The sequence below is a fragment of the Euphorbia lathyris genome, chromosome 1 (genome assembly GCF_963576675.1).
Source record: "Euphorbia lathyris chromosome 1, ddEupLath1.1, whole genome shotgun sequence".
Classification (NCBI taxonomy): Eukaryota; Viridiplantae; Streptophyta; class Magnoliopsida; order Malpighiales; family Euphorbiaceae; genus Euphorbia; species Euphorbia lathyris.
The window spans coordinates 24,188,749-24,214,037 of NC_088910.1; the positions used below are offsets into that span (position 1 = coordinate 24,188,749).

The following is a 25,289-nucleotide window of genomic DNA, read 5'->3' on the forward strand; positions in this document are numbered from 1 at the left end:
TACATACTTATTCAAACTTTTGTAATTTATTAATTTTAATTTACTAACATATTCATTTTTCAAATTCTGTTTTGAAGGTAGTTTCGGTTCGAGCAAGATTTCAAGTTTATGCGTAGTTCTCGAAGTTCAGGCATTGCACCAGACCCTATAGACCCAGAAATTGAAAAAACCATTAAAAAGAACAAGAGAAACAAGAAAAACAAAAAATAAAACTCCATTAAAACAAGAAATACCGAGTCTGATTATATGGCAGACCCACCAACACTTATGGATTACGCTAGGCCAGGGGTGGCCAGTGTAACCAATAGTATCGTTAGACCTAGAATCACCGCAAACCAATTTGAAATTAAGCCAGCACTGCTTAATATGTTGCAAAATAATGTAACATTTTATGGGTTACCTAACGAAAATCCTAACACCCATTTGACAAATTTCCTTGAAATTTGTGACACTTTTAAAATACCCGATGTGACTGCCGAAGCAATCAAACTTCGCCTTTTTCCTTTCACTTTGAAGGACAGAGCCAAAGAATGGTTAACTTCGTTGACAGGCGCAACATTTGCAACTTGGGAACAATTAGCCCAAGCGTTTTTATCGAAATATTTTCCTTTAGCAAAAACCGCAAGAGTCATAAAAGAGTTAACATCTTTTTCTCAGAATGATAATGAAACTCTTTATGAAACTTGAGAACGTTTTAATGAACTTCAACGTTTATACCCACACCACCAATTGCCCGCTGAACTTTTAATGTAAACATTTTATAATGGATTAAATCCTACAACTAGAGGTTCATTGGATGCTATGTCGGGAGGGCTATTCATGAAGAAGACATCAGCCCAAGCAAGAGAACTTTTGGAGGAAATGGCAATCAACAGCAGTATGTGGCCCGCGGAACGTGGACATATACCAGTGGCGAAACCATCATCCTCAACCACATCATCGGTTAAAGGTATAGTAAATCTTGATCTAGTTGCGATGTTACAAGCCCAATTTTCTGCCTTGTCGCACAAAATTGATAGGTTTATGGCACCATGCGATTCTAACGGTAATCCAATCCAAACAGATGTGGATTATGAAGGTATGAGCGAGATTGAACAGGTAAATTTTGTCCAAGGACAATACCAAACCAATAACCCTTATTCTAATACTTATAATCCTGGATGGAGAAATCATCCTAACTTTAACCGGAAAGATAATAATAATAATAATAATAATAATAATGTAAATGCTAATCAAAATCGTACCAATAATTATCAAAATCAATCAAGAGATACGATTAGCACTTTATCTTCTAAAATCGACAAATTTATAGATGCTATGAGTGGAAAAGTAAGTAATCACGACGATGGTTTTAAACGGATCGAGAATAAATTCGATCAGCTTATTAAAAACCATTCATCTAGCATCCATAATTTGGAGGTTCAAATTGGACAAATTGCTAAATCAATTCCATCCCGAAAAGAGGGAAGTCTACCCAGCCATACAGAAGAAAATCCGAAAGAGCATGTAAAGGATATCACTCTTCGTTCGGGGAAAAATTACTTAGGTCCGAAAATGCCCGGAGATCCAACTTTACCAGGAACTGATTTACTAAAATCCAAAGAAGATGCATCCAACACAAAAAGTTCACCAATTGACTCATGTACAAAAACTTTTGTACCCAAACCACCTTTTCCGCACAAAGTCCGAAATAAGGACTATGACAAACAACTTTTAACATTTCTGGATAAACTTAAAAATTTGCACATTAATTTGACGTTTATGGATGCAATTACGCAAATTCCTAATTATGGCAAGTTCTTAAGGGATTTAATTTCAAAGAAAATTAGTTGGGAAGGAATTTCATCCATTTCATTAACTGAAGATTGTAGTTCGATAGTGTCAAGCAATTTGCCCACTAAACTCAAAGATCCCGGATGTTTTACTATTCCGTGTAAATTGGGAGATATTGAATTCCCAAGCTGTCTTTGTGATCTAGGAGCAAGTATCAACTTAATGTCGTTGTCTATTTTTAACAAGTTAGGTTTAGAAGAAGATATCAAACGTACCAATATGGTTTTGCAATTAGCGGATCAAACCACTAAAAGACCATATGGTATAATTGAGGATGTTTTAGTTAAAGTTGACAAATTTATTTTTCCTACCGATTTCGTTATATTAGATTTTGCATATGACGTTAATTGTCCACTAATATTTGGTAGACCGTTTATGAACATAGGACGTGCTCTAGTTGATGTGTCGGAAGGGAAAGTAGTTTTAAGGATAGGAGAAGATAAGATCGAGTTTGATATGAACAAAGCGATGAAATATCCTATGGAGGAATTCGCTTGTATGAAACTTGACTTAGTTTAAGAATGTGTCAATGACATTATTCAAAAAGAAGAAGCAATAAAACCTACAATGGGAGAAGAATTAGAAGATAAGGTTCCAGAACCTTTGATTCGAGAAGATGGACCAGTTCCGCCTTCAATTGTAATACCCCCTAAATTAGAACTTAAAGAGTTACCAAACCATTTGAGGTACGCTTTCTTAGGCGAAGGCGATTCTCTACCTATAATTATCTCTAACAAGTTAACAAAAATTCAAGAAGAAAAATTGAAAGAAGTTGTTAGAAATAGGATAGGAAGTATGGGATGGCAAATTTCAGACTTAAAAGGAATTAATCCTAGTATTGTAATGCACAGAATTCACTTAGAAGAAGATAAGCCGCCTAAAGCGGATAGGCAAAGACGCTTAAATCCGAACATGAAAGTAGTAGTAAAAAATGAGATTACTAAACTTTTAGACAATGGAATCATTTATCCTATCTCGGATAGTGAATGGGTTAGTCCGATCCATTGTGTACCAAAAAAGGGAGGCATAACTGTTGTAAGGAATGACGAAGGTGAATTAATACCTACGCGAACCACCACTGGTTGGAGGGTTTGTATAGATTATAGGAACCTAAACAAAGCAACCAGGAAAGATCATTTTCCTCTACCTTTTATTGATTAAATGATCGAAAAGATAGCCGGTCATGCTTTTTATTATTTTCTAGATGGTTACTCTGGATTCTTTCAAATTTATATTTACCCGGATGACCAAGATAAAACAACATTCACATGTCCTTATGGAACCTTTGCATATAGGAGAATGCCCTTTGGTCTATGTAATGCACCAGCAACATTTCAACGTTGTATGACTGTGATATTTAATGATTTCATTGAAGATATCATGGAAGTTTTCATGGATGATTTTTCAGTTTACGGAGATTCTTTTGATGCATGTTTAGGAAATTTGGATAAAGTTTTGTCTAGATGTGAAGAAACGAATTTAGTTTTAAACTGGGAAAAATGTCATTTCATGGTTGACGAGGGATTGTTTTAGGTCATAAAATATCTGAAAAAGGGTTAGAAGTGGATACAGCAAAAACTTCCATGATAGAAAAATTACCCCCTCTAACTACTGTTAAGGGAGTACGGTCATTTTTAGGACATGCATGTTTTTACAGACGATTTATAAAAAACTTTTTTGTAATTTCCAAACCACTTACTAATTTACTTATGAAAGACTCAACCTTTGATTTTAATAAAGATTGTGTTAAAGCTTTCGAAACATTGAAAGCAGCTTTGGTCAGTGCACCCATAATTGCTAAACTCGATTGGGATTTACCTTTTGAAATCATGTCTGATGCAAGTGACTTAGCCATCGGATGTGTTTTGGGTCAAAGGAAGGATAAAAAACTTCATGTTATTTATTATGACAGTCACACACTGTCCGGTGCACAATTAAATTATACCACAACCGAAAAAGAAATGCTAGCGGTAGTTTTTGCATGTGATAAGTTTAGGTCTAGGGTCTAAAGTTATTATTTATACCGATCACGCAACTTTAAGGTATCTATTTGCTAAAAAAGATGCAAAACCGCGTCTGATTAGATGGGTTTTGTTATTACAAGAATTTGATATAGAGATTAAAGACAAAATGGGAGTAGAAAACCTTGTAGCCGATCATCTATCAAGACTCGAAGATGAAAACGGTCCTATAGGTGAAACTATCGGTATACGAGATGATTTCCCTGACGAATATCTCTATCAGATAAAAAGTGTCATGTCACCATGGTACGCAGATATAGCTAATTATCTCGCGGCTAACGTTGTTCCAGAAGGGTTAAATTTCCAGCAAAAGAAAAAGTTCTTTTCTGATGTTAGACAGTATTTTTGGGAAGATCCTTTCTTGTTCAAAACTTGTGGTGATGGTATGATTAGGAGATGCGTTAGTGAAAACGAATACGGGTCTATAATGTCAGAATGTCGTTCTAGCTCTTATGGAGGGCATAACGACATTAGTAAAACAGTGGCTAGGATATTAGAATGTGGATTCTTTTGGCCTACATTGTTTAAAGATGTTCGTTCATTTATTATTCGTTGTGACAAATGTCAAAGAACCGGGAATTTAGGAAGGAAAGATGAGATGCCTCTCACAAATATATTAGAAGTTGAAGTCTTCAACGTGTGGGGGATTGATTTCATGGGTCCTTTTCCCCATTCTTTTGGTAAAACTTATATTTTAGTAGCCGTAGATTATGTTTCGAAGTGGTTGAAGCAATTACAACCCCTACAAATGATGCTAAGGTTGTTGTTAGGTTTCTTGAAGATATATTTTGTAGATTTGGATGCCCTAGAGTCATGATAAGTGATGGAGGTACCCATTTCATAAACCGAAGTTTTGAAACACTTATGAGAAAATATGGAGTACACCACCGCGTATCTACGCCATACCATCCTCAATCGAATGGTCAGGTAGAGATATCAAATCGAGAACTCAAATGGATTTTAGAGAAAACAATTTCGTCTTCAAGAAGAGACTGGTCTTGTAAACTTAACAATGCATTATGGGCATACCGTACTGCATTTAAAACACCAATAGGAATGACACCATACCGATTAGTGTATGAGAAAGCATGTCATCTACCAGTAGAATTAGAGCATAAAGCCTATTGGGCTATTAAAACACTTAACTATGATTTGCAACAAGCAGGTAAGAAACGTTTACTCAACTTAAATGAGTTGGATGAATTACGTCATTTATCTTACGAAAATGCAAAAATATATAAAGAAAAAGTGAAAAAATGGCATGACTCAGATAAGGTACTATTGTTTAATTCAAAAGTCAAAAGCTTTAGCGTTGAGATTTGTTAAGCCCAAAATATACCTAAAATATCATTAACATTTACATCAGTTTTGCTATGAAATCGTACTGTTTATATCTATTTCGAATACTTTTACTTCCGAATATGTTTCTTTCATACAAGGTACCTAAATATTTGGTAAAATCCAAATAGGAACGAAAAGAGGTTAAAAACGAAGGAAAAACCCTATGAAAGGAGTCAAAGACGACGAAAATCAAACGCACCGAAACGAGGACGAGGACGAAGTCAGAAACGGAGAATAATCACCCATGTCGCGACCAAGGATCCTCCATTCTCAGTCGCGACACGCGTTGCCTAGCTCTCCCCCTTTTCATTTCGAAGGCTGAAAATCTGTTCCCCCATTCTCGGCCGAGAATTTACATTCTCGGTAAGTTCAGATTTTCAGGAAGCACTATATACACTTGTTCGTTTTCAAAGAAACGCGTCCGTTCGATTGGATAAGAACGTCTCTTTGCAGCAGACACATTACTTAGACACGACTCCTCAACATCTATAAATAGAGAGTTGATTTCAGAGTTGATGATATATTGAAGAAAAGAGTTAGTACAGAATTAATGCAGAAATTCTGAGTCAAGCAATTCAGAGTTAGAAGTTCGATTTTGTAAAAAGCAATATGATGTACACACATTGTTTATCAAATAATTACAAACACAGTAGCATTTAGATTTAGATTAAGATTTGTTCATATTAGTTTACATTTTGGTAGTACAAGGAACCGTCACTATTCTGAAGATTCAGCGAGAAGATTTAGTAGAGGATTCGACCCAGGAGCCTGACAAACTCTAATCGAGGTTCAAGGAAAGGATTGATAACCCGTTCACTTGAAAGTCGACGAAAGCTTCCATGCTTTTTGTTCTCTGTAAACTTGTATCAAATCCATACTTCATCTAATAAAGTTTATGCAATTCAATAGATTTTTATGTAGCACTTCTGTAATTGATCCGAAGTGAGTTCTGGTGTTTTCATTAAAACGTAGTTGAATTCAAAATCATTACAAGGAAACTTTGTTGAACACTTAGACAAATTAATTCTTGCAAAAGTATTAATTTGATTAAGGTAGCAATCTATCCCGACCATAGGAAGATTGTCTGCGATTCAAAGATTTAAAATTGAAAGAGTTTACGTTATTACATTTTTATAATTTATACAAAGTTTAAAGTTGTTTTCTTTGCTTAATGCAAACGAATACATTTATTCACTTTTCTAAAGCACTAAATGTTTCTGTTTTGTAAATTTATACTCAAAACAGAATTGATTTCTAACATTCTACATTTTCCAAACTAATTCTTATTCTATCAATTTCAAACCCAATTTCAAATAACGATTATCTATTTATATAAACTTTAAGTCGTATTTAATCTACACATAAATAAGTTTTTGTTGAAAAACGTTCCATGTGGGATCGATATCTTTTTATTACTACAAGCGAAACCGTGCACTTGCGAAAATCGCTCAACAATTTTCTTGCTTTATGCTTACAATCATTATTTATGCCTTATCATGTGTTTCAACTTATTTATTGAATTTTATTTGCATTTCTCTTGTATGCTGCAAGCCCAAATGCAGGATTTAAAGGTTATGTTGAGACTAGACAACAACTTCTAACTTTGAAACCAAATCATCGCATGAATTGTATTGGCTTTCCAATGAGCACGGATGAGGCATCGATAACTTAGAAATAAGAGGGAATCTCATGTTGTGGTTTTATTTTGATATTGAAATGATATTAGTGATATTGAAATAACATACTCCATTAAATTTAGTTTCTTTTTTAATTTTAGAATCATGTATTGAATTGAGTAATATATCAAAAGTTGAATCTTTTTCATATAATATGTTGTTTTTGAATTGATTTGTACATTTAAATTTGATTAATTAATCAATAATTATTGTAGGTAGCAAATTGGAATATAAAAAAGCAGTATATATAACTAAATAATGTATAAATTATGTAGGGGCGGTTTTAACCACCCCTAGAGTCAAAAGAGATATTCTAGAATTAGGTGTAGGGGCGGTTAAAACAGCCCTTACAAATCCGTCGCTAATTTTTATTCTACCCCGTCGGTGATGATTTCCGTCGCTAATTCGTAGCTCCGGTCCTCTTTGACGACAGATTTGGGACGGTCGGTAAAACCGTCCCTAGACTTTGTAGGGGCGGTTTTAACCGCCCCTACAAGCGAAAAAAAACTGCCTCTATAGGTAGTTTTTGTTGTAGTGAATAATAATTGATTTATTTTTATAGTTTTAATTAATTTATTTAAAAATAATATTTAGTTAGACGAATATTTAGTTAGACGAATAGTAAATGAAATATTTTTTTTAAAACGAACTGATAAACAATTGGTGCATGATAAGGAATAAAATATATGTGTTTTATAATAATGTCTGAAATTGACCCAACTTACCAACGTTAGGGGTAAAATTGCTCTTCACTGCCAACATTAGGGGTGAAATTGCATCATTTTAAACGTTAAGGTAAAATTATTCCTGATTGTAAATTTTAGAGGTATTTTTACACCGCATCCCTTTTTGAAAATATTAAGAGTCTAATTTTTAGGGTTAATTACAATTACCATGTGGTTACACGAATTGGTAGATGAATACTTGTAATATTTTTCTTTACAAACGCAACCATGTGGTTTGCAAAATTTTGCACGTTCTTTACTTTGTCAAGTTTGACCGATAACGACCTCAAAATGAAAATTTTCAAGAATTAAAGTTGTTTAGTATCATATTTACTATAGAACCATATGTTTTATTTTTCAAAATCATCATTTTTGGAGTTTTCTCTTTCTAAAATTAACTTTCTCCCTCATAAAAAAAGTAACACATAAGTGACGTCAAACCTAAATAGTTGAAGAATTAAAGCTGCTTAAATTAAATATCATTTAACTTTTGAAAATTCTCATTTCGAGGTCGTTATCGATCAAATTCTAACAAAGTGAACCGAAATGTAAAATTTTACAAATCACAGGGTTGCGTTTGCAAAACAAAATACCATAGGTATCCATCTGCCGATCGGTGAAACCACAAAACATTTATATATATAATTAACCCTAATTTTTATATTTAACGCACGACTCTAAAAATATTTTAGGCATCCCCAATAAATGATTTTTTTGGTAAATTAAAATAAGTGAGGTTTTATTTATTTATTATTTCTTAATTAAGAAGCATTTGCTTTCCTGATGATTAATTTAAAATTTAAAACTAGATTGGGAAGGTTAAAAGCGAACACTGCCAGAATATCATCCACATTTTTCATAAGAGGAAAGCAGCCTCATCTTCACATGTTGGGTATAAATACCCAAGTAGCCTAAGCAATTGGTGCCTACTCGACATGTGGGGGAAGAGGCACGAACGTCTAGCTTTAATGATCAGAATAACCTTTAACAAACGATCTAATCTTCACCTTAGTCAATGTCGACGAATGTTCTTCATCGTGCAAATAAACCTTCTTCGACCGCTTCAGAATTCTTCTGAGGGTTTTGTATGTTTTACTTCTTAGAATCCATAGAAAAAGGAAAGCAAAGGAAAAAGAATATAGAAGGAACACTTACTCAAAAGTCGAAATCGCCAAGAAAATTGTCAATGAAGAGCCAAGAACAAACAGAAACAAAAGTGGATAAAAAAAACACTCGAAACAAAACCCTACCCTTTATACTATTAGGAAAACAGCCAAAACGATGGACCCCATCATTATTTATTAGTAACGATTAATACCTCTGACACGCACCCTTAAAAAAAGCACAATACTGCACCACGTGGCGCATAAAGAGGAACCACCATAACTCGAAAGACTCTCAGAAATATAAGAAAATGTATCTTGATAGTTGCATTTATGAGCACTGGATGGATGAAGGTAAAGTTAATCGTTAGAAGTCCGCATAACCTCCTTATCAGTCCTATATTTTCTAACAAATTTCTAAAAAGGTACCAAAATTCAAATCCTCTCTAGCAGCTTATCAAGAAACTACAAGGATAACACTTCTTGAAACTAATGTTTTTTATTCATCTTAAAGATCGATAAATTAGACCCAGGGACCTCTAATATCAGACAAATATAAACTTGCCACTTGGAGCTACATACGCCCGAATCTACCTTCCAAAAGATAGAATATGAAACTCCTCAATATATAAAACACGGCAAAACAAGTGTGTATTAGAAGCTTAACTCGGGAAGCTTTATAAGATCGACTCAAGAATCCAAATGTTGCCATAACCACTCTTGATCCCGAGAATCGCAGGCTAAACGGTGTTGAGGGATATCAGGCCCCGATATGTTGGCTCTCTCCTATGAACAGGAAACACTTGGTCCAGCCCACTCCATAATCTATAACCGACTTCTATAGCTCAGCGACAGTATGAATAAAGTAAGTTCAGCTCAAGGTAAACAGGTTCATAACACAGTTTACATTATAGCTTCAAATTATTGATTATGATGATTCTTACGGCTTCTCAACGAACTGACTTAGGCATCAGAGCAGCTTCGCCATGCCAATGGCCCCCCTTTAACCTTGCTTTTTTGTGTAGTCACAGGTTAATATATGGACTTACATGATTCAACCATGTCACTAGAAGAGATGAATCGGGAAAAAAAAAAAAGAGATACTTTCTCTTAGTGAACATGAGATTAAAAATCCGAAACACAAATGAAATGATCTTTTTCCTCTCAAATTAATTTTCAATTTTAGGCCTCGTTTATTTTCCAAAATATATTATGCATGAAAATATTTTCGTAATTTTCTAGTGTTGGTTCATTGAGGAAAATAAGTCAACGAAAAATTTTAAGTTAGTAAAAAATTACGAAGAGAGTGAGGAAAATGTTTTAACATTTTAAAAAGAATAAAACATTTTCTTAAACCATTTGAAACCCTACTCCATTTTTTCTTACCCTTTTAAAAGTAGCAGTCATCCACCACTTCTTACCGTTTTCATGTGTTGTAGCCAAACACGGAAAGTTATTTTATTTTAAATATAAAAAAATTCTCTTACTCCAAAATTTCGCAAAACACAATCTTTTTCGACGAATAAACCGAATCTTAAAATTCATATTTAATTCATCTCAACCATTAACTATAAAATTTAGATTTAATTATTCTATAAAGATATAATTAATTTTCCAAAATTTAAAAGTTATATCTCAATTATTAATTTTATAATTAATGATTGAGATTACAATTTTCCGTCCAAAATTAATCTGAAAGGATACTAATCTTAAAAAAAAAAAATACTAACAATAAATGAGTAATTGATTCCACTAGATATCAAATTAGATATGTAGAGATATCAAATTTGATTCTTAGAGGTAGAACATAAATAATGAACTCTCTACTCTCTTTTTTGTGTGAAAGAGAATGATGAAAACTCTACTTCTTATTTTCACCATCTTAACTTGCTGTCTTCACATTCATGCAGGTTAGAACCTAATATTGCAAGAATTAAACAACATATATACATATTTCTCAGATTGTCTTTGCTAGATATATATGGATATCTAATTTGATTTGAGTTGATTTTCCTATTCTAATATAGTGTTATTTTTTTTTTTTTTTCGTTAAGGAGCACAACGAATTGGAGTTAATTATGGATTACTAGGAAATAACCTGCCTAATCCTAATCAAGTAATCTCCCTATTGAAATCCAAAAACGTGCAACAAATTCGAATTTTCGATCCAAACCCCGGAGTTTTAACTGCTGCTAAAAACTCCGGCATTTCAGTAATCCTGGGTGTTCGAAACGAAGACTTGCAGCAACTTTCAGCCAGTCCAGCATTCGCAACTAATTGGGTTAACACAAACGTTTTACCTTATTTCCCGCAACCAAACTAAAATACATTTCAGCAGGAAATGAGGTAATCCCAGGACCATTAGCACAATTCGTACTGGGTGCAATACAAAACCTCGATGCAGCCTTAATTGCAGCTAACATTCACATCCCAGTAAGCACGGCTATCTCATTCCAAGCCATAGGCCAATCTTACCCGCCTTCAACCGGTGCATTTTCGGGGGATTCGATACCCATTCTGACGCCTCTTGTCGCGTTTTTGTCGTCTAAAAAATACCCACTCTTAGCTAATGTGTATCCTTATTTTGCATACATTGGTGATCCAACCGACATTAGGATAGATTATGCTGTAGGAAATGCTACAAGTGTTATTGTTAATGATGGGGGTATTCAGTATAGTAGGCTGTTTGATGCTATGGTGGATACAGTTTATGCTGCTTTAGAGAAAGTTGGGGGAGCTAGTGTGAACGTCGTCGTATCAGAGACAGGATGGCCTAGTGCTGAGAATGGGAATTTTGCTACCATTGATAATGCTCAAACTTATGTTAATGGTGTTATAAATCATGTTAAAAATTCAGGTGGTACTCCGAGGAAACCACAAACTCCGATTGAAGCTTATATTTTTGCGATTTTTAATGAAGATTTGAAGCCACATGGTACTGAACAGCATTTTGGATTGTTTTATCCAAATCAAACCCCTATTTATCCTGTCACTTTTTAGACACATCCATGTATCTTACACAGCTTGTTTAAATTTTTTTTTTCTTTTTTCTTTTCAATTAAGTCGTAATTTCAGAAGATTAATTTTTGTTAATTGAGGATATTAATAATGAAAACAATTCTGATTTTTCTATTTGCATATTTTTTTCTGTAGAGTTGACTATTATTTCTCTAATTGTCTATGTTGTTTGTCATTTGTTGATTATGGGAGTAGCATTTCTAGTAATCGCATTTTAAAAAAAATATATAATAATTTACTTATTGATTCATTTTACTTTAATGAGATATCAATATATAAATTATTATAGGTTTCAATGGACTCAATAGTTAAATGATTGAGTTATCGGATTATAATTATGATAACAAAAATTTAAAACGATAAGTTGAACATTTCTTACATGGATAATATTTATGTTTTTTCATACTCGAACAAATAAAAATTTGGAGAGTTTAAATTCAGCTATTGTCACCTTTATCGGTTTTCTTAAAGGAAAAAACTAATCTTTTGAATTTGGTGAGAGAGTTTTCTTCCGAGAGAAATCTATCTAGTTTGAATTTGAATTAGTGTCCATTGTCTGTTTATAGGATATATTGGTTGATTTAGAAAAAATAATTTCAATTTCATAATTACATCAAATATTTGGAGATTGATTTTTATTTTGTTCATAATAAAGTACGATCAAAAGCTTTCTGGTCCGAATGTTAAGTACGATCACACATTTTTATTTTGAATGTTAAGTTTTATTTTTATATATACACAAATGGAATGGCAAATCATGTGTTGAACCTAAATTGAATGTAAATGGTAAAATTTTAATTTAGAATATATTAAGTGCACATGCTTGCTTTTTTCTTTTTTCTTTTCTTTTGTTGAACCTAATAAATGGCAGGACCGTTGAAGATGTGTATTTGTACAGGCCGCAAATAGAAACTTTGTTCTTACCAAATATATAAAAAAAAAATTCTGAAATATTGTATTTGATAGTTTCCTATTTAACTTTTTTTTTAGAAGAGTTTACTATTTCATATATAAAATTAGCTTTACTTTTTGACAATAACCAAATTGAAAGTATTGAATTTTTTTATTATTATTATGAAATATCTAATGGTTATATGAAAGTATTTTGAAATACAATTTGATATAGGAAAATATTAAAAATGTGTATATATTTTTTCAAATATTAAGAGTCTAATTTTTATATTTAGCGCACTACTCTAAAAATATTTTTAGTGTTCTTGATAAATGAATTTTTTTTGTAGAACAAAATACATGAGATTTTATTTATTTATTATTTCTTAATTAAGGAGCATTTACTTTCGGATAATAAATTTAATATTTAAAACTGGATTGGGAAGGGTAAAGAGCGAACTCTGCCAGAATATTCTCCATATTTCTCATAAGAGGAAAGGATAACCCCATCTCCACATATACAAGTAGCCTAGGCGGCTGAGGCCTACCCGACATGTGGGGGAAGGCACACGAATGCCCATCCTTTGGCGATCAGAATAACCTTCAACAAACAATCTAATCTTCATCTCAGTCAATGTCGACGACTGCTCTTCATCATGCAAATAAAATTTCTCCAACTTTTTCTTCCCAATGGACTTATCCGCTTCGGAATTCATCTTAGGGTTTTGCTTGTTTTGCTTCTTAGAAGCCATAACAAGAAAAAGAAAGTAAAGGGAAAAAAAATAGAAGAACCACTTGCCCAAAAGCCAAAATCGCCAAGAAAAGTGTCAATGAAGAGCCAAGCATAAACGAAAACAAGAGTGGAAATAAACCCTCGAAACAAAACCCTACCTTTTATACTATTGGGAAAATATCCAAAGCGCTATTTATTAGTAATCATTAAAGGGACATTAAATAACTCTAACACGCAATCCTAAAAAAGTGCAATGTTGCACCACGTGGCACATAAAGAGGAACCGCCATCAACTCGAAAGACTTTCAAAAGCACAAGAAAATGTGTCCTGATAGTTGTATTTATGAGCCCTGGATGAAGGACAAATCATCGTAAAGAACACATATATAACCTCCTTATTGGTCCTCTATAGCAGCTTATCAAGAACGATCGTATGAATAAAGTAAGTTCGGCTCGAGGTAAACAGATTCATAACATATTTTACATTATAGCATCAAATTATTGAGTGTGATCATCCTCCCATTTTCTCTATGAACTGGCTTAGAAATCAGAACGGCTTTACCGTGCAAACAATCCCCTTTAACCTTGCTTACATGATTCAACACGTCTCTAGGAGGGATGAATAGGGAAAAAAAGAAAGAGATATTTTCACTTAGTGAACATGAGATTAAAAATCTGAAACAACACAAAGGAAGGGATCTTTTTCTTCTCAAATTAATTTTCAATTTTAGGCTTTTTTTTGTTTTTCGAAAAATATTGTGCATGAAAATATTTTTTTAATTTTCTGGTGTTGGTTTACTGAGGAAAATAAGTCAACGGAATGTTTAATTAATTAATTATTCTATAAATATATAATTAATTTTCCAAAATTTAAAAGTCAGATCTCAATCATTAATTTTGTAATCTATACTATATATAATTACAGAAGCAGAGAGAAATGAGAAGAAGTGTTTTAGAGGTCTTTTTGATGAGTTGTCAACGTAGTAAAAAATCAGATTAAAAATATTTAATTAATTAAAAATAAATATTTAATTAATTAAAAATAACAAATTTATATTTATAATATATTAAATAATTATTAACCTATTAATTAAAATAATAAAAGAAAGCAAGAGTTACGGGAAGATGAAAAAACACAAAGCAAAGGAAATCCAAAAGTCACAAATAAACTTCTATATAAAGCATGATAGATAGTATTCCACCATTATATTCATTGATCACGATAGATAGTATTATATTTCTGAAGGTAAATATTCGATTTTTTTCATATGTTGTAGTTATTTTGTTCTCAATTATGTTGTTATTTTATTTTTATTAAACAATAGTTGTTATAGTTTCATTTTTCAGATTCATTTCTGTTGTTACCCAGGTTCTATACCTCTCACTATCTTATCCATGTTTTCTTTTTTATTTGTCTTCTTTTTTTCCAAACTGATAGTTCAATTGAAGAAATCCGACAGAAATAGAAGATGCATGAACAACTAAAACCGAAAAACACAAAAGTGTCAAAAATTACAAAAAATTCTTATGTTTCTCAAGGTAATTATTCGATTTTTTTTCATATGTTGTAGTTATTTTCGTTCTCAATTGTATTGTTTTTTCTTTTTATTAAACAATAGTTGTTATAGTTTCATTTTTCAGAGATGAAATTCCATTTCTGTCGTTACCCAGGTTTCATACCTCTCACTACCTTATCCATGTTTTCTTTTTTATTTGTCTTTTTTTTCAAAATGACTAAAATAAAGATTTTGTAAATTTGTATTCTTTTTTAGTATATGTTGCTAGGTGTTATCGTTTCGATTGCTAACTCTTAACTAAAATTTAGATTTTCGGCTTTATATGAACTCAATTTTTGGCATTCTCAATTGTGCTGTTGTTTTATTTTTATTAAACAATTGTTGTTATAGTTTCATCTTTCAGAGATGAAATTCCATTTCTGTCGTTATCCAGATTCCATACCTCTCGCTACCTTATCCATGTTTTCTTTTTTATTTATTTATTTTTCAAAATGACTAAAATAAAGATTTTGTATATTTGCATTCTTTTTTAGTATATGTTCCTAGGTGTTATCGTTTTGATTGTTAACTCTAACTAAAATTTAGATTTTCGGCTTTTTATGAACTCAATTTTTAGTTTTAATTGAAGTTAGATTAATTTTTCTAATTCGGACCATGTTGAAATTCACTCATTTTTTTAGTTTGAGTTTAGCTAATTGATATGGATTGTATTTTTTATTTTTATGCATTTTGGTACAAATAGATATAAAGTTTCACACAATAGTTGTTCATTGAAGTTTGAGACATATTAAATAAAATATTAAAGAGATATTGGAATATTATACTTACAATGAAGTTTATTTCAATATAAATTATGTTATATTATTATTATTATCAAGAAGTTATTTTTCCCAATTTTCTAGACAAGGAGATTGTAAGCGTCTAATACGCTTGATAAGATGTTTATTCTTGAAGAATGTGGATTATGCTAGATACGAATTCAAAATCAAGGTAAATAAAAATAAATTTTGATGCTCAAAATCCTAAAAATGTACATTAATTATGGATATTGAGATAATTGCTTTTGCAACATTGGCTTAAATAATTTTTAACTATTATATTATGGTTCGTACAAAATTGTTAGTATTTCAAGAGTTTTTAATAGATGAAAATGAAATATGATCATATGACAAATTATTGAAAAATATTAATTAAGAAAATATTATTATTTGAATCTCTTCAAATTCTCAAATGTTGAGCATAATGATTCTAATTAATATAATTAATTTTACATATTAATTATAAAACATTTTTTTTGTACTGAGTGGTTACAATTGCGATTTAATTCTATTTAACTAAAATTAATTTATGGACTTAATATTTCATTAAGAAAAAATAAAATGTTTAATTAATGGGCAAAAAATATTTTCACTCTCTTCTTTATACGCTTATGTCTCGACATTCTCTCTTATTTTCAAAAAAAAAAACCCGAGAGGAAGATGGTTCTCTCCTAATTATCTTTTTCGTCCCTTCATTTTTATTTTCAATTCTTTTATTTGTTTTTCTTACTTACAAAATTCAAGAATATATAATTATTAGAAAATATTAATGAAGTCAAATAAGTGGTATCTGCGAGTATGGCTGATATTTTATATAGTGAAAGAATGAAGAACAAATTGATCGAATGTCTTGATGAGATATTACGAGATGAAAATAGGAGAATCATCATCTTAAACTGATTCAATTAGATATATTGGGTTATTGTAGCAGAATGAATAATTGAATTCGAATACTTGGTGATCATAAAATTCCATCAACCAAAATAATTACATCAAGATGAATTTGTGACTAATTCTTACGAATTTTATTTTTTTATATGTAACATATTGAATTGATAAAGTTTCTTCATATGCAAATTAGAAAAGTATTGATTGTAATAGTTTATAGAATAATATATTGATGTTGCATCCATTTTAACATAGATTGTAATTCTTTTGTATCGTAGATATAATATTTAATTTTAATTGTAGTTTAATTCAATTTTTGTTTAACCTATATTGTAATTCTTTTGTATCGTAAATATAATATTTAATTTTAATTATAGTTTAATTCAATTTTTGATTTTTTATTATATTCTAATATATTTCTTAATTAATCTGCTATTTTATTATTATTGTTTCACAGAATATTTGGAATATGAAAATGTATTAAAATCCTAAAAAGTACAAATCATTAAAATTCTTAAAAAGTACAAATCATTGAATTTTGTAAAAATAAATAAATCATTCATCTTTAGTTAAAATTCTATAAAAAAAAGTAGTCAATTATTTTTAAAATTAATTTAATTTGAATTATCATTAAAAAATATATATTAATTTCTAATATACATAATATAAATTTTTTTCATAGCATGATATAAAATTATTTAAAATTAAATATGTCAATTTATTTATTTATCTAAATTATATAAAAGTTTCATATCCCGTGCATCGCACGGGTTTTCGACTAGTTTATAATTAAGATTACAACTTTACTCTAAAATTAAACAACAATCTCAAAGGATATTAATCTCAAAAAAGAAATACTAACAATAAATAAGCAATTGATTCCACTAGATATCAAATTAGATATGTAGAGATATCAAATTTGATTCTCAGAGGTAGAACATAAATAATGAACTCTCTACTTTTTTTTTTTTTTTTTGTAAAAGAGAATGATGAACTCTATACTTATTTTCACCATCTTAACTTTCTCTCTTCACATTCATGCAGGTTAGAACCTAAAATGACATACTTTTCAGATTCTCTTTGCTAGATATACATGAATACCTTGATTTGATTTCATTTGAATTTCCTCTTCTAATATTTTTTTTTTTTTCTTTTTGTTAAGGAGCACAACGAATTGGAGTGAATTATGGATTACTAGGAGACAATCTGCCTAATCCTAATCAAGTAATCTCCCTGTTAAAATCCAAAAGTGTGAAACAAATTCGAATTTTCGATCTGAACCCCCGAGTTTTAGCTGCTGCTAAAAAGTCCGGCATTTCAGTAATCCTCGGTGTTCGAAACCAAGACTTGCAGCAACTTTCAGCGAGTCCAGCATTCGCAACTAATTGGGTTAGCACAAACGTTTTACCTTATTTTCCTGCAACGAAATTAAAATACATTTCAGCAGGAAATGAGGTAATTCCAGGACCACTAGCTAAATTCCTACTAGGTGCAATAAAAAATCTAGATGTTGCCTTAGCTTCAGCTAATATTCATATCCCAGTAACCACATCTATCTCGTTCCAAGCCATAGGCCAATCATACCCGCCTTCAACTGGTGCATTTTCGGCCGATTCGACACCCATTCTGACGCCTCTTGTCGCGTTTTTGTCGTCTAAAAAATACCCAATTTTAGCTAATGTGTATCCTTATTTTGCATACATTGGTAATCCTAGTCAGATTCTTTAGGAAATGCTACCAGTGCTGTTATAAGAGATGGGAATTTTCAGTATAGTAAGCTGTTTGATGCTATGGTGGATACAGTTTATGCTGCTTTAGAGAAAGTTGGGGGGACTAGTGTGAACGTCGTCGTATCGGAGACTGGATGGCCTAGTGCTGGGAATGGGAATTTTGCTACCATTAATAATGCTCAAACTTATGTTAAGAATGTTATAGGACGTGTTAAATCTTCTGCAGGTACTCCGAGGAAGCCAAAAACTCCGATTGAAGCATATATATTTGCTCTTTTTAATGAAGATTTAAAGCCTCCTGGAACTGAACAGCATTTTGGATTGTTTTATCCTCATTTGAAACCTGTTTATCCTGTCACTTTTTAGACTCATCCTAATTTTTTTTTTTCAATTTAAGTATCATTTCAGTAGTAAGTGGTACGTTTATCTGTTAATTGATATTATAATGAAAGCAATTTTGAATTTTCTCTTCTTTTTTTCTCTTTTTATTAAGTTGGCCATTATTTCTCTAATTAAACTATTCATTAAACTTATTATATAAAGTCAATAGGCTAAAGCCAGATTACATGAATGCATCGTTGCTAGTGTAGATCGGGATCAGTATTCGTTTTTACACTCAAATAATGACATATTAATAGTTGAGTTGATGTGGCATCATCTATCTGAATGGATGAGACCAGTACTAATCCTGATTATTGTAGAAATTTTCCTATATATATCTCTTGCCTATGTTCCACTAACGAATGCAACTTATTATAAAGATGCTTTCAGGAAGGAATTAATTACGGAAAATACACTCTTATCTCCAGTTTTAATAATATTCATATAAGGAATCAAATTTGTAGAAAGAATGTACGAAAAAACAATTAACGAAATCTTGATATATCTTTTACTCTCGGAGTGCTGTAAAATTTATATATCATGGAACCGTTTTAACTAACAGCTCAAGCTAATAGTTAAGGTCTAATCATATATCTTATATTAATCTCTGATGAGATTGTCAAGACTCGAATCCTCGACTCTTTGGTCTTAGAGGTTCTGATACCATATTATGGAATCATTTTAACGAAGAACTTAAGCTGATAGTTAAGGTCCAAAAGAGGCCCTTTACAAAAATTTGGATTCTTGTAATCCGAACTTCGTTTAGGGTTTGACTGATAAGGATCAAAAAGGTTAAGTGAGATATGGTGTGTAGAGTCACAAAACTCGGTGATCTTGGCATTATGAGTACTAAGAAGTTTAATTTTTCCATGGTTGCAAAGTTGGAGAGGAGTTTGCTTAACAACAATAGCTCTTTTAGGGCCAATAACGTTAAGAGTAAAGTATTGTGTGGGACACAATAGCAGATCTTGGTTAAGGATAAGGAGGGCCATGTAGAGGTGTAAAAATGAGTCCTAACTCATTTAACGACTCATTTAACTCACAATTAAACGAATTAGGATTGATCCATTTATGAGTTGAGTCATAAACGAGTCGATCCACCTAATTCATATAATAAATTTGTTGGGTCATAAGTTAGTTGGGTTGACTCTATTAACTCATTTAATAATTAGTGGAAAAATGATACATCCTGAAAAAACGAAACAAAAAACGGAAAATTAGTTAGAAACTTAATATAGTTAAGGGTTTATTTTAAAAACATGAATAAGACGAAAAAGTGACGAAATACAAAAACACGAAAAAACGAAAAAACACAAAAAAAAACGTGACAAAACGCAAAAAATATGAAAATGTGAACAAACAAGAAAAGCAAGAAAACGTTGAATAACACGAAAAAGTGACAAAATATGAAAAATACAAAAACGTGAAAAAACACGAAAATGCGAAAAAAAGACAACAGGAAAAACGGCGAAAACGCGAAAAAATGGAAAAAAAAATAAAAAAACAAAAACGTGACAAAATTCGAAAAAAAAACAAAAACATGAACAAACTCAAAAAACAAGAAAACGTGAAAAACATTAAAACACATTTTTTCACGTTTTTATATTTTTAAAAGTAATTTTTTCTTCTTCAGATTTTCGTGTTTTTCTCTTTTTAGTGTTTTTCCATATTTTTTTTATGTTTTTTGTGTTTTTCAAAAAATTTCACTTTTTCGTGTTTTTAACAGTTTTTCATGTTTTTTTATGTCTTTTTAGCATTTTTAGCATTTATTTCATGTTTTCCATATTTTTTCAGGTTTTCATGTTTTTAACGTTCTTTCACGTTTTCGTGTTTTTCCATATTTTTTCACGTTTTCGTGTTTTTAACATTTTGTTTACATTTTCGTGTTTTCATGTTTTAATTTTTGTGTTAGTGACAATGGCAGAAGGCACGAGGTGCCAACACCCCAATTGTCGGGAACCATCCCTTATACCATTGGTTACGCCTTTGTTCACATTTTAACATTTCCCTTTTTTTAATGTTTTTTCCGTTTTTCTGCTTTTATATTTTTTTATTTAAATTTTAATTATGTTTAGTTAATCAGGTTAAACGAGTTAAATATGTTGAATTTTAATGTAATATGTTGATTTTTAATTTTTATTATATTTAAATCAAAAATTTGCTTAGATTTAATTAACTGAGTTAAATGAGGTAAAACATATAACTCGTTTAATAAATGAGTTGCGTCATGTTCACTCATTTATTAAATGAGTTGAGTTGTGTCAACTCGTATATTAAATAAATTGGGTCAATCCATTTATCCACTTTGACTGCAGGCATACCCCTCCCCAAATAGGATATTGGGGAGCCTTCAATTATAGCTCTTAATTGTTTCTAGTTGGTAGTTAGCTATTCTAAACAACATTAAAAAATTTCTTTAGCTTGATATGCATGGTAACATTTGTGTATGCGTGTCTCATTTGTGGTCACATAGAGGATGAGCTACATGTGCTCCAAGAACGTGGTTGATACCTTATAAAATAGTAGTATAGGTCAGACGGGGTTGGAATCCAGCGAACCTGTATCTAAATCAATTTATAATTAGCATCATATTGAAAGGTAAGAACTAGTTAACTCTTATGTCTATACATGCTTATATATAGGATTTTTAAGTTAATCCCTTCTCTAATGAGAAATCCTTATGAGTTGAGGATATTCATGTCTCTCAAAGAATCTATGTCTTAGAAGAAATCATTTGTCATGTAAGATTCTAGAAGATTTCTCCATATAAAGAGGGCGGAGCTTTGATTGCTGTGTTTAGGCAAGTTCCTTATCACATATCTTTTAATTCCAAAAGGGTGGAGCTGACGCCATCAATGTGATGTCATTTTGCATTATATCACATGCCCCCCCATTGACTTTGAGACATTCTTTCAGGATTTAATTTGTAAAGGATATTTAAAAGGGTCTTTTTTTTATAATTATCCCTTACAGATTGTACCTAGATATGTTGTAATGATTTCATCTGATTTTGGCCTGCATGTTTGTTGATGTGTCCATCTCTCATTTGATTTGGACTTTTTTTGCTTTTGTGGCCCATTGATGGAGAAATATTATAACAATGAGAGTCTTTTCGCTTGCCTAGAGTCTCTTCATTTTCCTTTTTATGTTGTATAAGTTCTAGTTGCCATTTTCTTCTTCACTTTTGCTCATTCATCCTTTCCGTCCGTTTTTTGAGTTTGATTTTAGCTTTTTTGATTCCACATTATCTATTTATTTCTTAAAGCTTGCTTAAGTAAGTTATTTACTTTCTGTTTCTATCTATTTCCTTCTTATTTTTTTACATAATGGTTCGTGCGAGCATATCTGGTGGCAAAAGGAAAAAGTCTGAAACGAATAAGAGAAGTAGGCCTAGAAGGAAGAAAGGCGAGGGTGTTAAAGAAGCTAAGAAATCCATAATTCCTCATCTTCGAAACCATGAACAACTTTCCACCTTCGACGATCTTTCTATGACCACACTGGTGTCTAGATATCCGGAATTTGCCTAATTAGAGGTTAGGGTTCTAACCCCTGAGGGCTCCCGAGGGGTGCTTGGGTTCTATGAGATTTTATAATATTTGTTTTCCTATTTTAAGCATAAAAATGAAAAAAAAAATAATAGAATTGAAATAAAAAATCATATTTTCCTCAATTAAATAACACTTTACTTAGGGGTGACAATTATCATGTCCGTGTCGTGTCAATTTTCGAGTTGTCAAATGACAGTACTCATGGTTTAAAAGTTTACAAACAAGGGAAAGGTACATAAATAAACATGTGGTTTGACCGATTTGCAAAGACAGTACTCGTGGTTTAAAAGTTTACAAACAAGGATTCTGCGTTTTATGAAATTTATAGTTAAAAGATATGTGAGTCAATTTTCTGGTGAAACAATACTTGTGATTTAGTTAATTTATAAAGATAGACCTTATGTTTTAGATAATTTGTAAAGTTAGTCTATTTAATTGCTCCAAATCGCTCCATTTTGGGGTAAATAGTCGCGACAACAGTTTTTTTACGGAATAAATGAGTTTGTAAACTGTACAAAGCACAGAACCTATGTTTGTACACTTTTAAACTACGAGGAGTGTCTTTATAATCGGTCAAACCACAAGGTTTATTTTTATACTTTTCTCTTAATATTAATCATCCAAAAGTCTCTTAATATCAAATTTGGGATCATATAACGTGTTTACAAATCACATTTTATTTTACTATTTCTACTAAAGGTGACTTGTGCCAATATAAGATGTTCGAGTCATGTTTGCAAGTGATAATCATATTTTTGTTATCTTTATTAATAAATGTGACATATAAAAAATGAGAAAATATATCAATAATTTTAGATATTCGTATAATTTCTTGTCATTTTCGAGTTAGCACATTAACCATAATCCAGCTTAAAAAAATTATATTATCAATTTCATATGAACTCAAATGACACATTATCTACTAAGCGAAACTCAAATATTATTATTAGAAAAAAAATCAAACACTAAAATTATATATGGATTTCATGTTATGTGTTTTTACTATCTCTAACTTTACCCCTTATTTGGAAACCTCATTTGATTTTTTTTTTTTTTAGAATTCATAAATCTGTATTTTTCTGGAACAGAAGTAAAAACTGAGAATTTTTTTTTTTTAATCAAAGTAAAAACTGAGAATTAAATCACCATCTAATTGATACAGTTCTCCAGTCCGTCTATATGTTATTATTCTTTGGGAAAAATTACAAAAATGGATCAAATGAGAGGCTCATTTACATGTTTAACCCATTTACTCAACCTACTACATATCTAGACTGGTTTTGTGTGACTTTCCCATAATACCCCTAACCTTCCCACTTCCCCTTACGCGAACGTTCTCTCCCATCTTCTCCTTGGATGCGCGAAACGGCTGTTGGCTCCTCCGTTAATGATTCCAAGACTTTTGATCTTCCTATTTTCCTTTAAATTGAATGAAATTTGTACCATTTCTCCAAATCACAATGTATTTCTCTTTTTTCTCTCTTCATCTCTTGATTCTACAACTTCCTAATCCTAGAAAACGAAGTCATGGTTCTTCATCTTCTCGTTCCTTCTCGTTACTTGGTTTCTTTCTTCTTGTTACCATCAAAGAAATGGTTATTCTACGTTATTTCCATCGTTTTTTCCAGTTTATCATATTGTTATTGTCGCTTTTAAGGGTGAAAGGCGCGAAAAATGTAAGTATCTACTGTTTTTCTACGTTTTTCCATGAATACACTTCGCGTAGTCGATGATTTCGCGAAGATCTGCGAAGAGAAAGAGCCTGAAACGTGACGATCTACTTCGTGAATCGATTAGTTTGCGAAGTCTGCGACTAGAAAAGTTCATGATTTCACTCGCACACTTCGCGAAAGCATCGATATGCGACGTAGATCGCCACATTTCAGACCTCGCATACCTCGCGAAAACATCGATTAGCGAAGTAAAATCATCTCTTTTCCTGCACATTTACATTCGCATGCTTCGTTAATTCTCATTTCGCGAAGCTAACATCGTCTTTTTCCCTGCCTAACACAATTAATTTTTCCTGAAGGTGGTTGATTACATAACATCCTTTTCTAGAAGGCGGCGTCTTCGGATGTAGGGGAGATGACTTTCCTTCCTGTATAGGGAGAAATTTCCCTCAAGATTGGCACATTCACTTTCAAATGATTGGTTAGAAGAGATTGTGCCAATCTTGGTGTGCACCATGGGACACGTCCATTCCAAAAGGTCCGGACTTTCATTTCTCATCCCAAAAGGTCTGGACTTCCTGTAGAGAGAGAAATTTCCGTCCAGATTAGTCAGGTTCACTTTGAAGTGATTTGTTAGGAGTTTATTGTGGCAATCTTGTTGTAAATTTGATAATGTTATGATTTTAATGTTGTTATTGTGAGTAAATTTTGATAATGTTATGAATTTAATGTTAGAATCCGTTGTTGTTTGGCATTTTTTGTTATATAACACTTCGCGAATTAGCTTTAAAACACCTCCAGGCTTCGCATATGCTAATTAAATTCATCAACTAAACCAAACATTAGCTTCGCATATGCTAATTAAATTCATCAAGTAAATCCAAACATTAGCTTCGCAGGTTTCGCATAAAATCGAATCTGCGAAGTCAGATGGGAGGGAGACAGACGCGCGTAAATATTGAGGGTATTATGGGAAAATCACACAAAAACAGTCTAGATATGTAGTAGGTTGAGTAAATGGGTTAAATATGCAAATGGGCCTCCCATTTGACCTAGTTTTGTAATTTACCCTTATTCTTTGGTAGCATTTGCTATTCATTCAAGGGTCCTTAGCTCAGTGGTAGAGCATTTGACTGCAGATCAAGAGGTCACCGGTTCGAACCTGGTAGGGCCCTTTTCTTGTTTTTCATATCTAATATATATTTTCTTCAAATTTTGTAAAAATAGGCTGAGATAGAAAGCTTTGCAGTACAATCCATTGCCTACTGTAAACTCTTCAAGACCATCGCATACTAAACGTGGTTAAATGATGAGTCGCGCTTGAGCCAATCTGTCGACCTTTGGTAGGAAGTAGCAACCATGGTTGAGGAAAATTTAAAACACCCTTCAATGT

The 25,289-nt window shown here is 31.7% G+C and overlaps 2 non-coding genes and 2 pseudogenes across 2 annotated transcripts; 3 read left to right on the plus strand and 1 right to left on the minus strand.

Annotated features, from left to right (window-relative positions):
- Positions 1–624: 624 nt before the first annotated feature.
- Positions 625–731, minus strand: LOC136216158 (small nucleolar RNA R71). The gene has a single exon (XR_010683149.1). It is a non-coding gene; the product is annotated as a small nucleolar RNA R71 (small nucleolar RNA).
- A 10,021-nt stretch (positions 732–10,752) lies between these two features.
- On the plus strand, positions 10,753–11,717 carry LOC136223636 (putative glucan endo-1,3-beta-glucosidase GVI; annotated as a pseudogene).
- A 5,836-nt stretch (positions 11,718–17,553) lies between these two features.
- LOC136217331 (glucan endo-1,3-beta-glucosidase-like) lies at positions 17,554–18,660 on the plus strand (annotated as a pseudogene).
- Positions 18,661–24,999: 6,339 nt separating this feature from the next.
- Positions 25,000–25,071, plus strand: TRNAC-GCA (transfer RNA cysteine (anticodon GCA)). Its single transcript has one exon. It is a non-coding gene; the product is annotated as a tRNA-Cys (tRNA).
- The last annotated feature ends 218 nt before the right edge of the window (positions 25,072–25,289 follow it).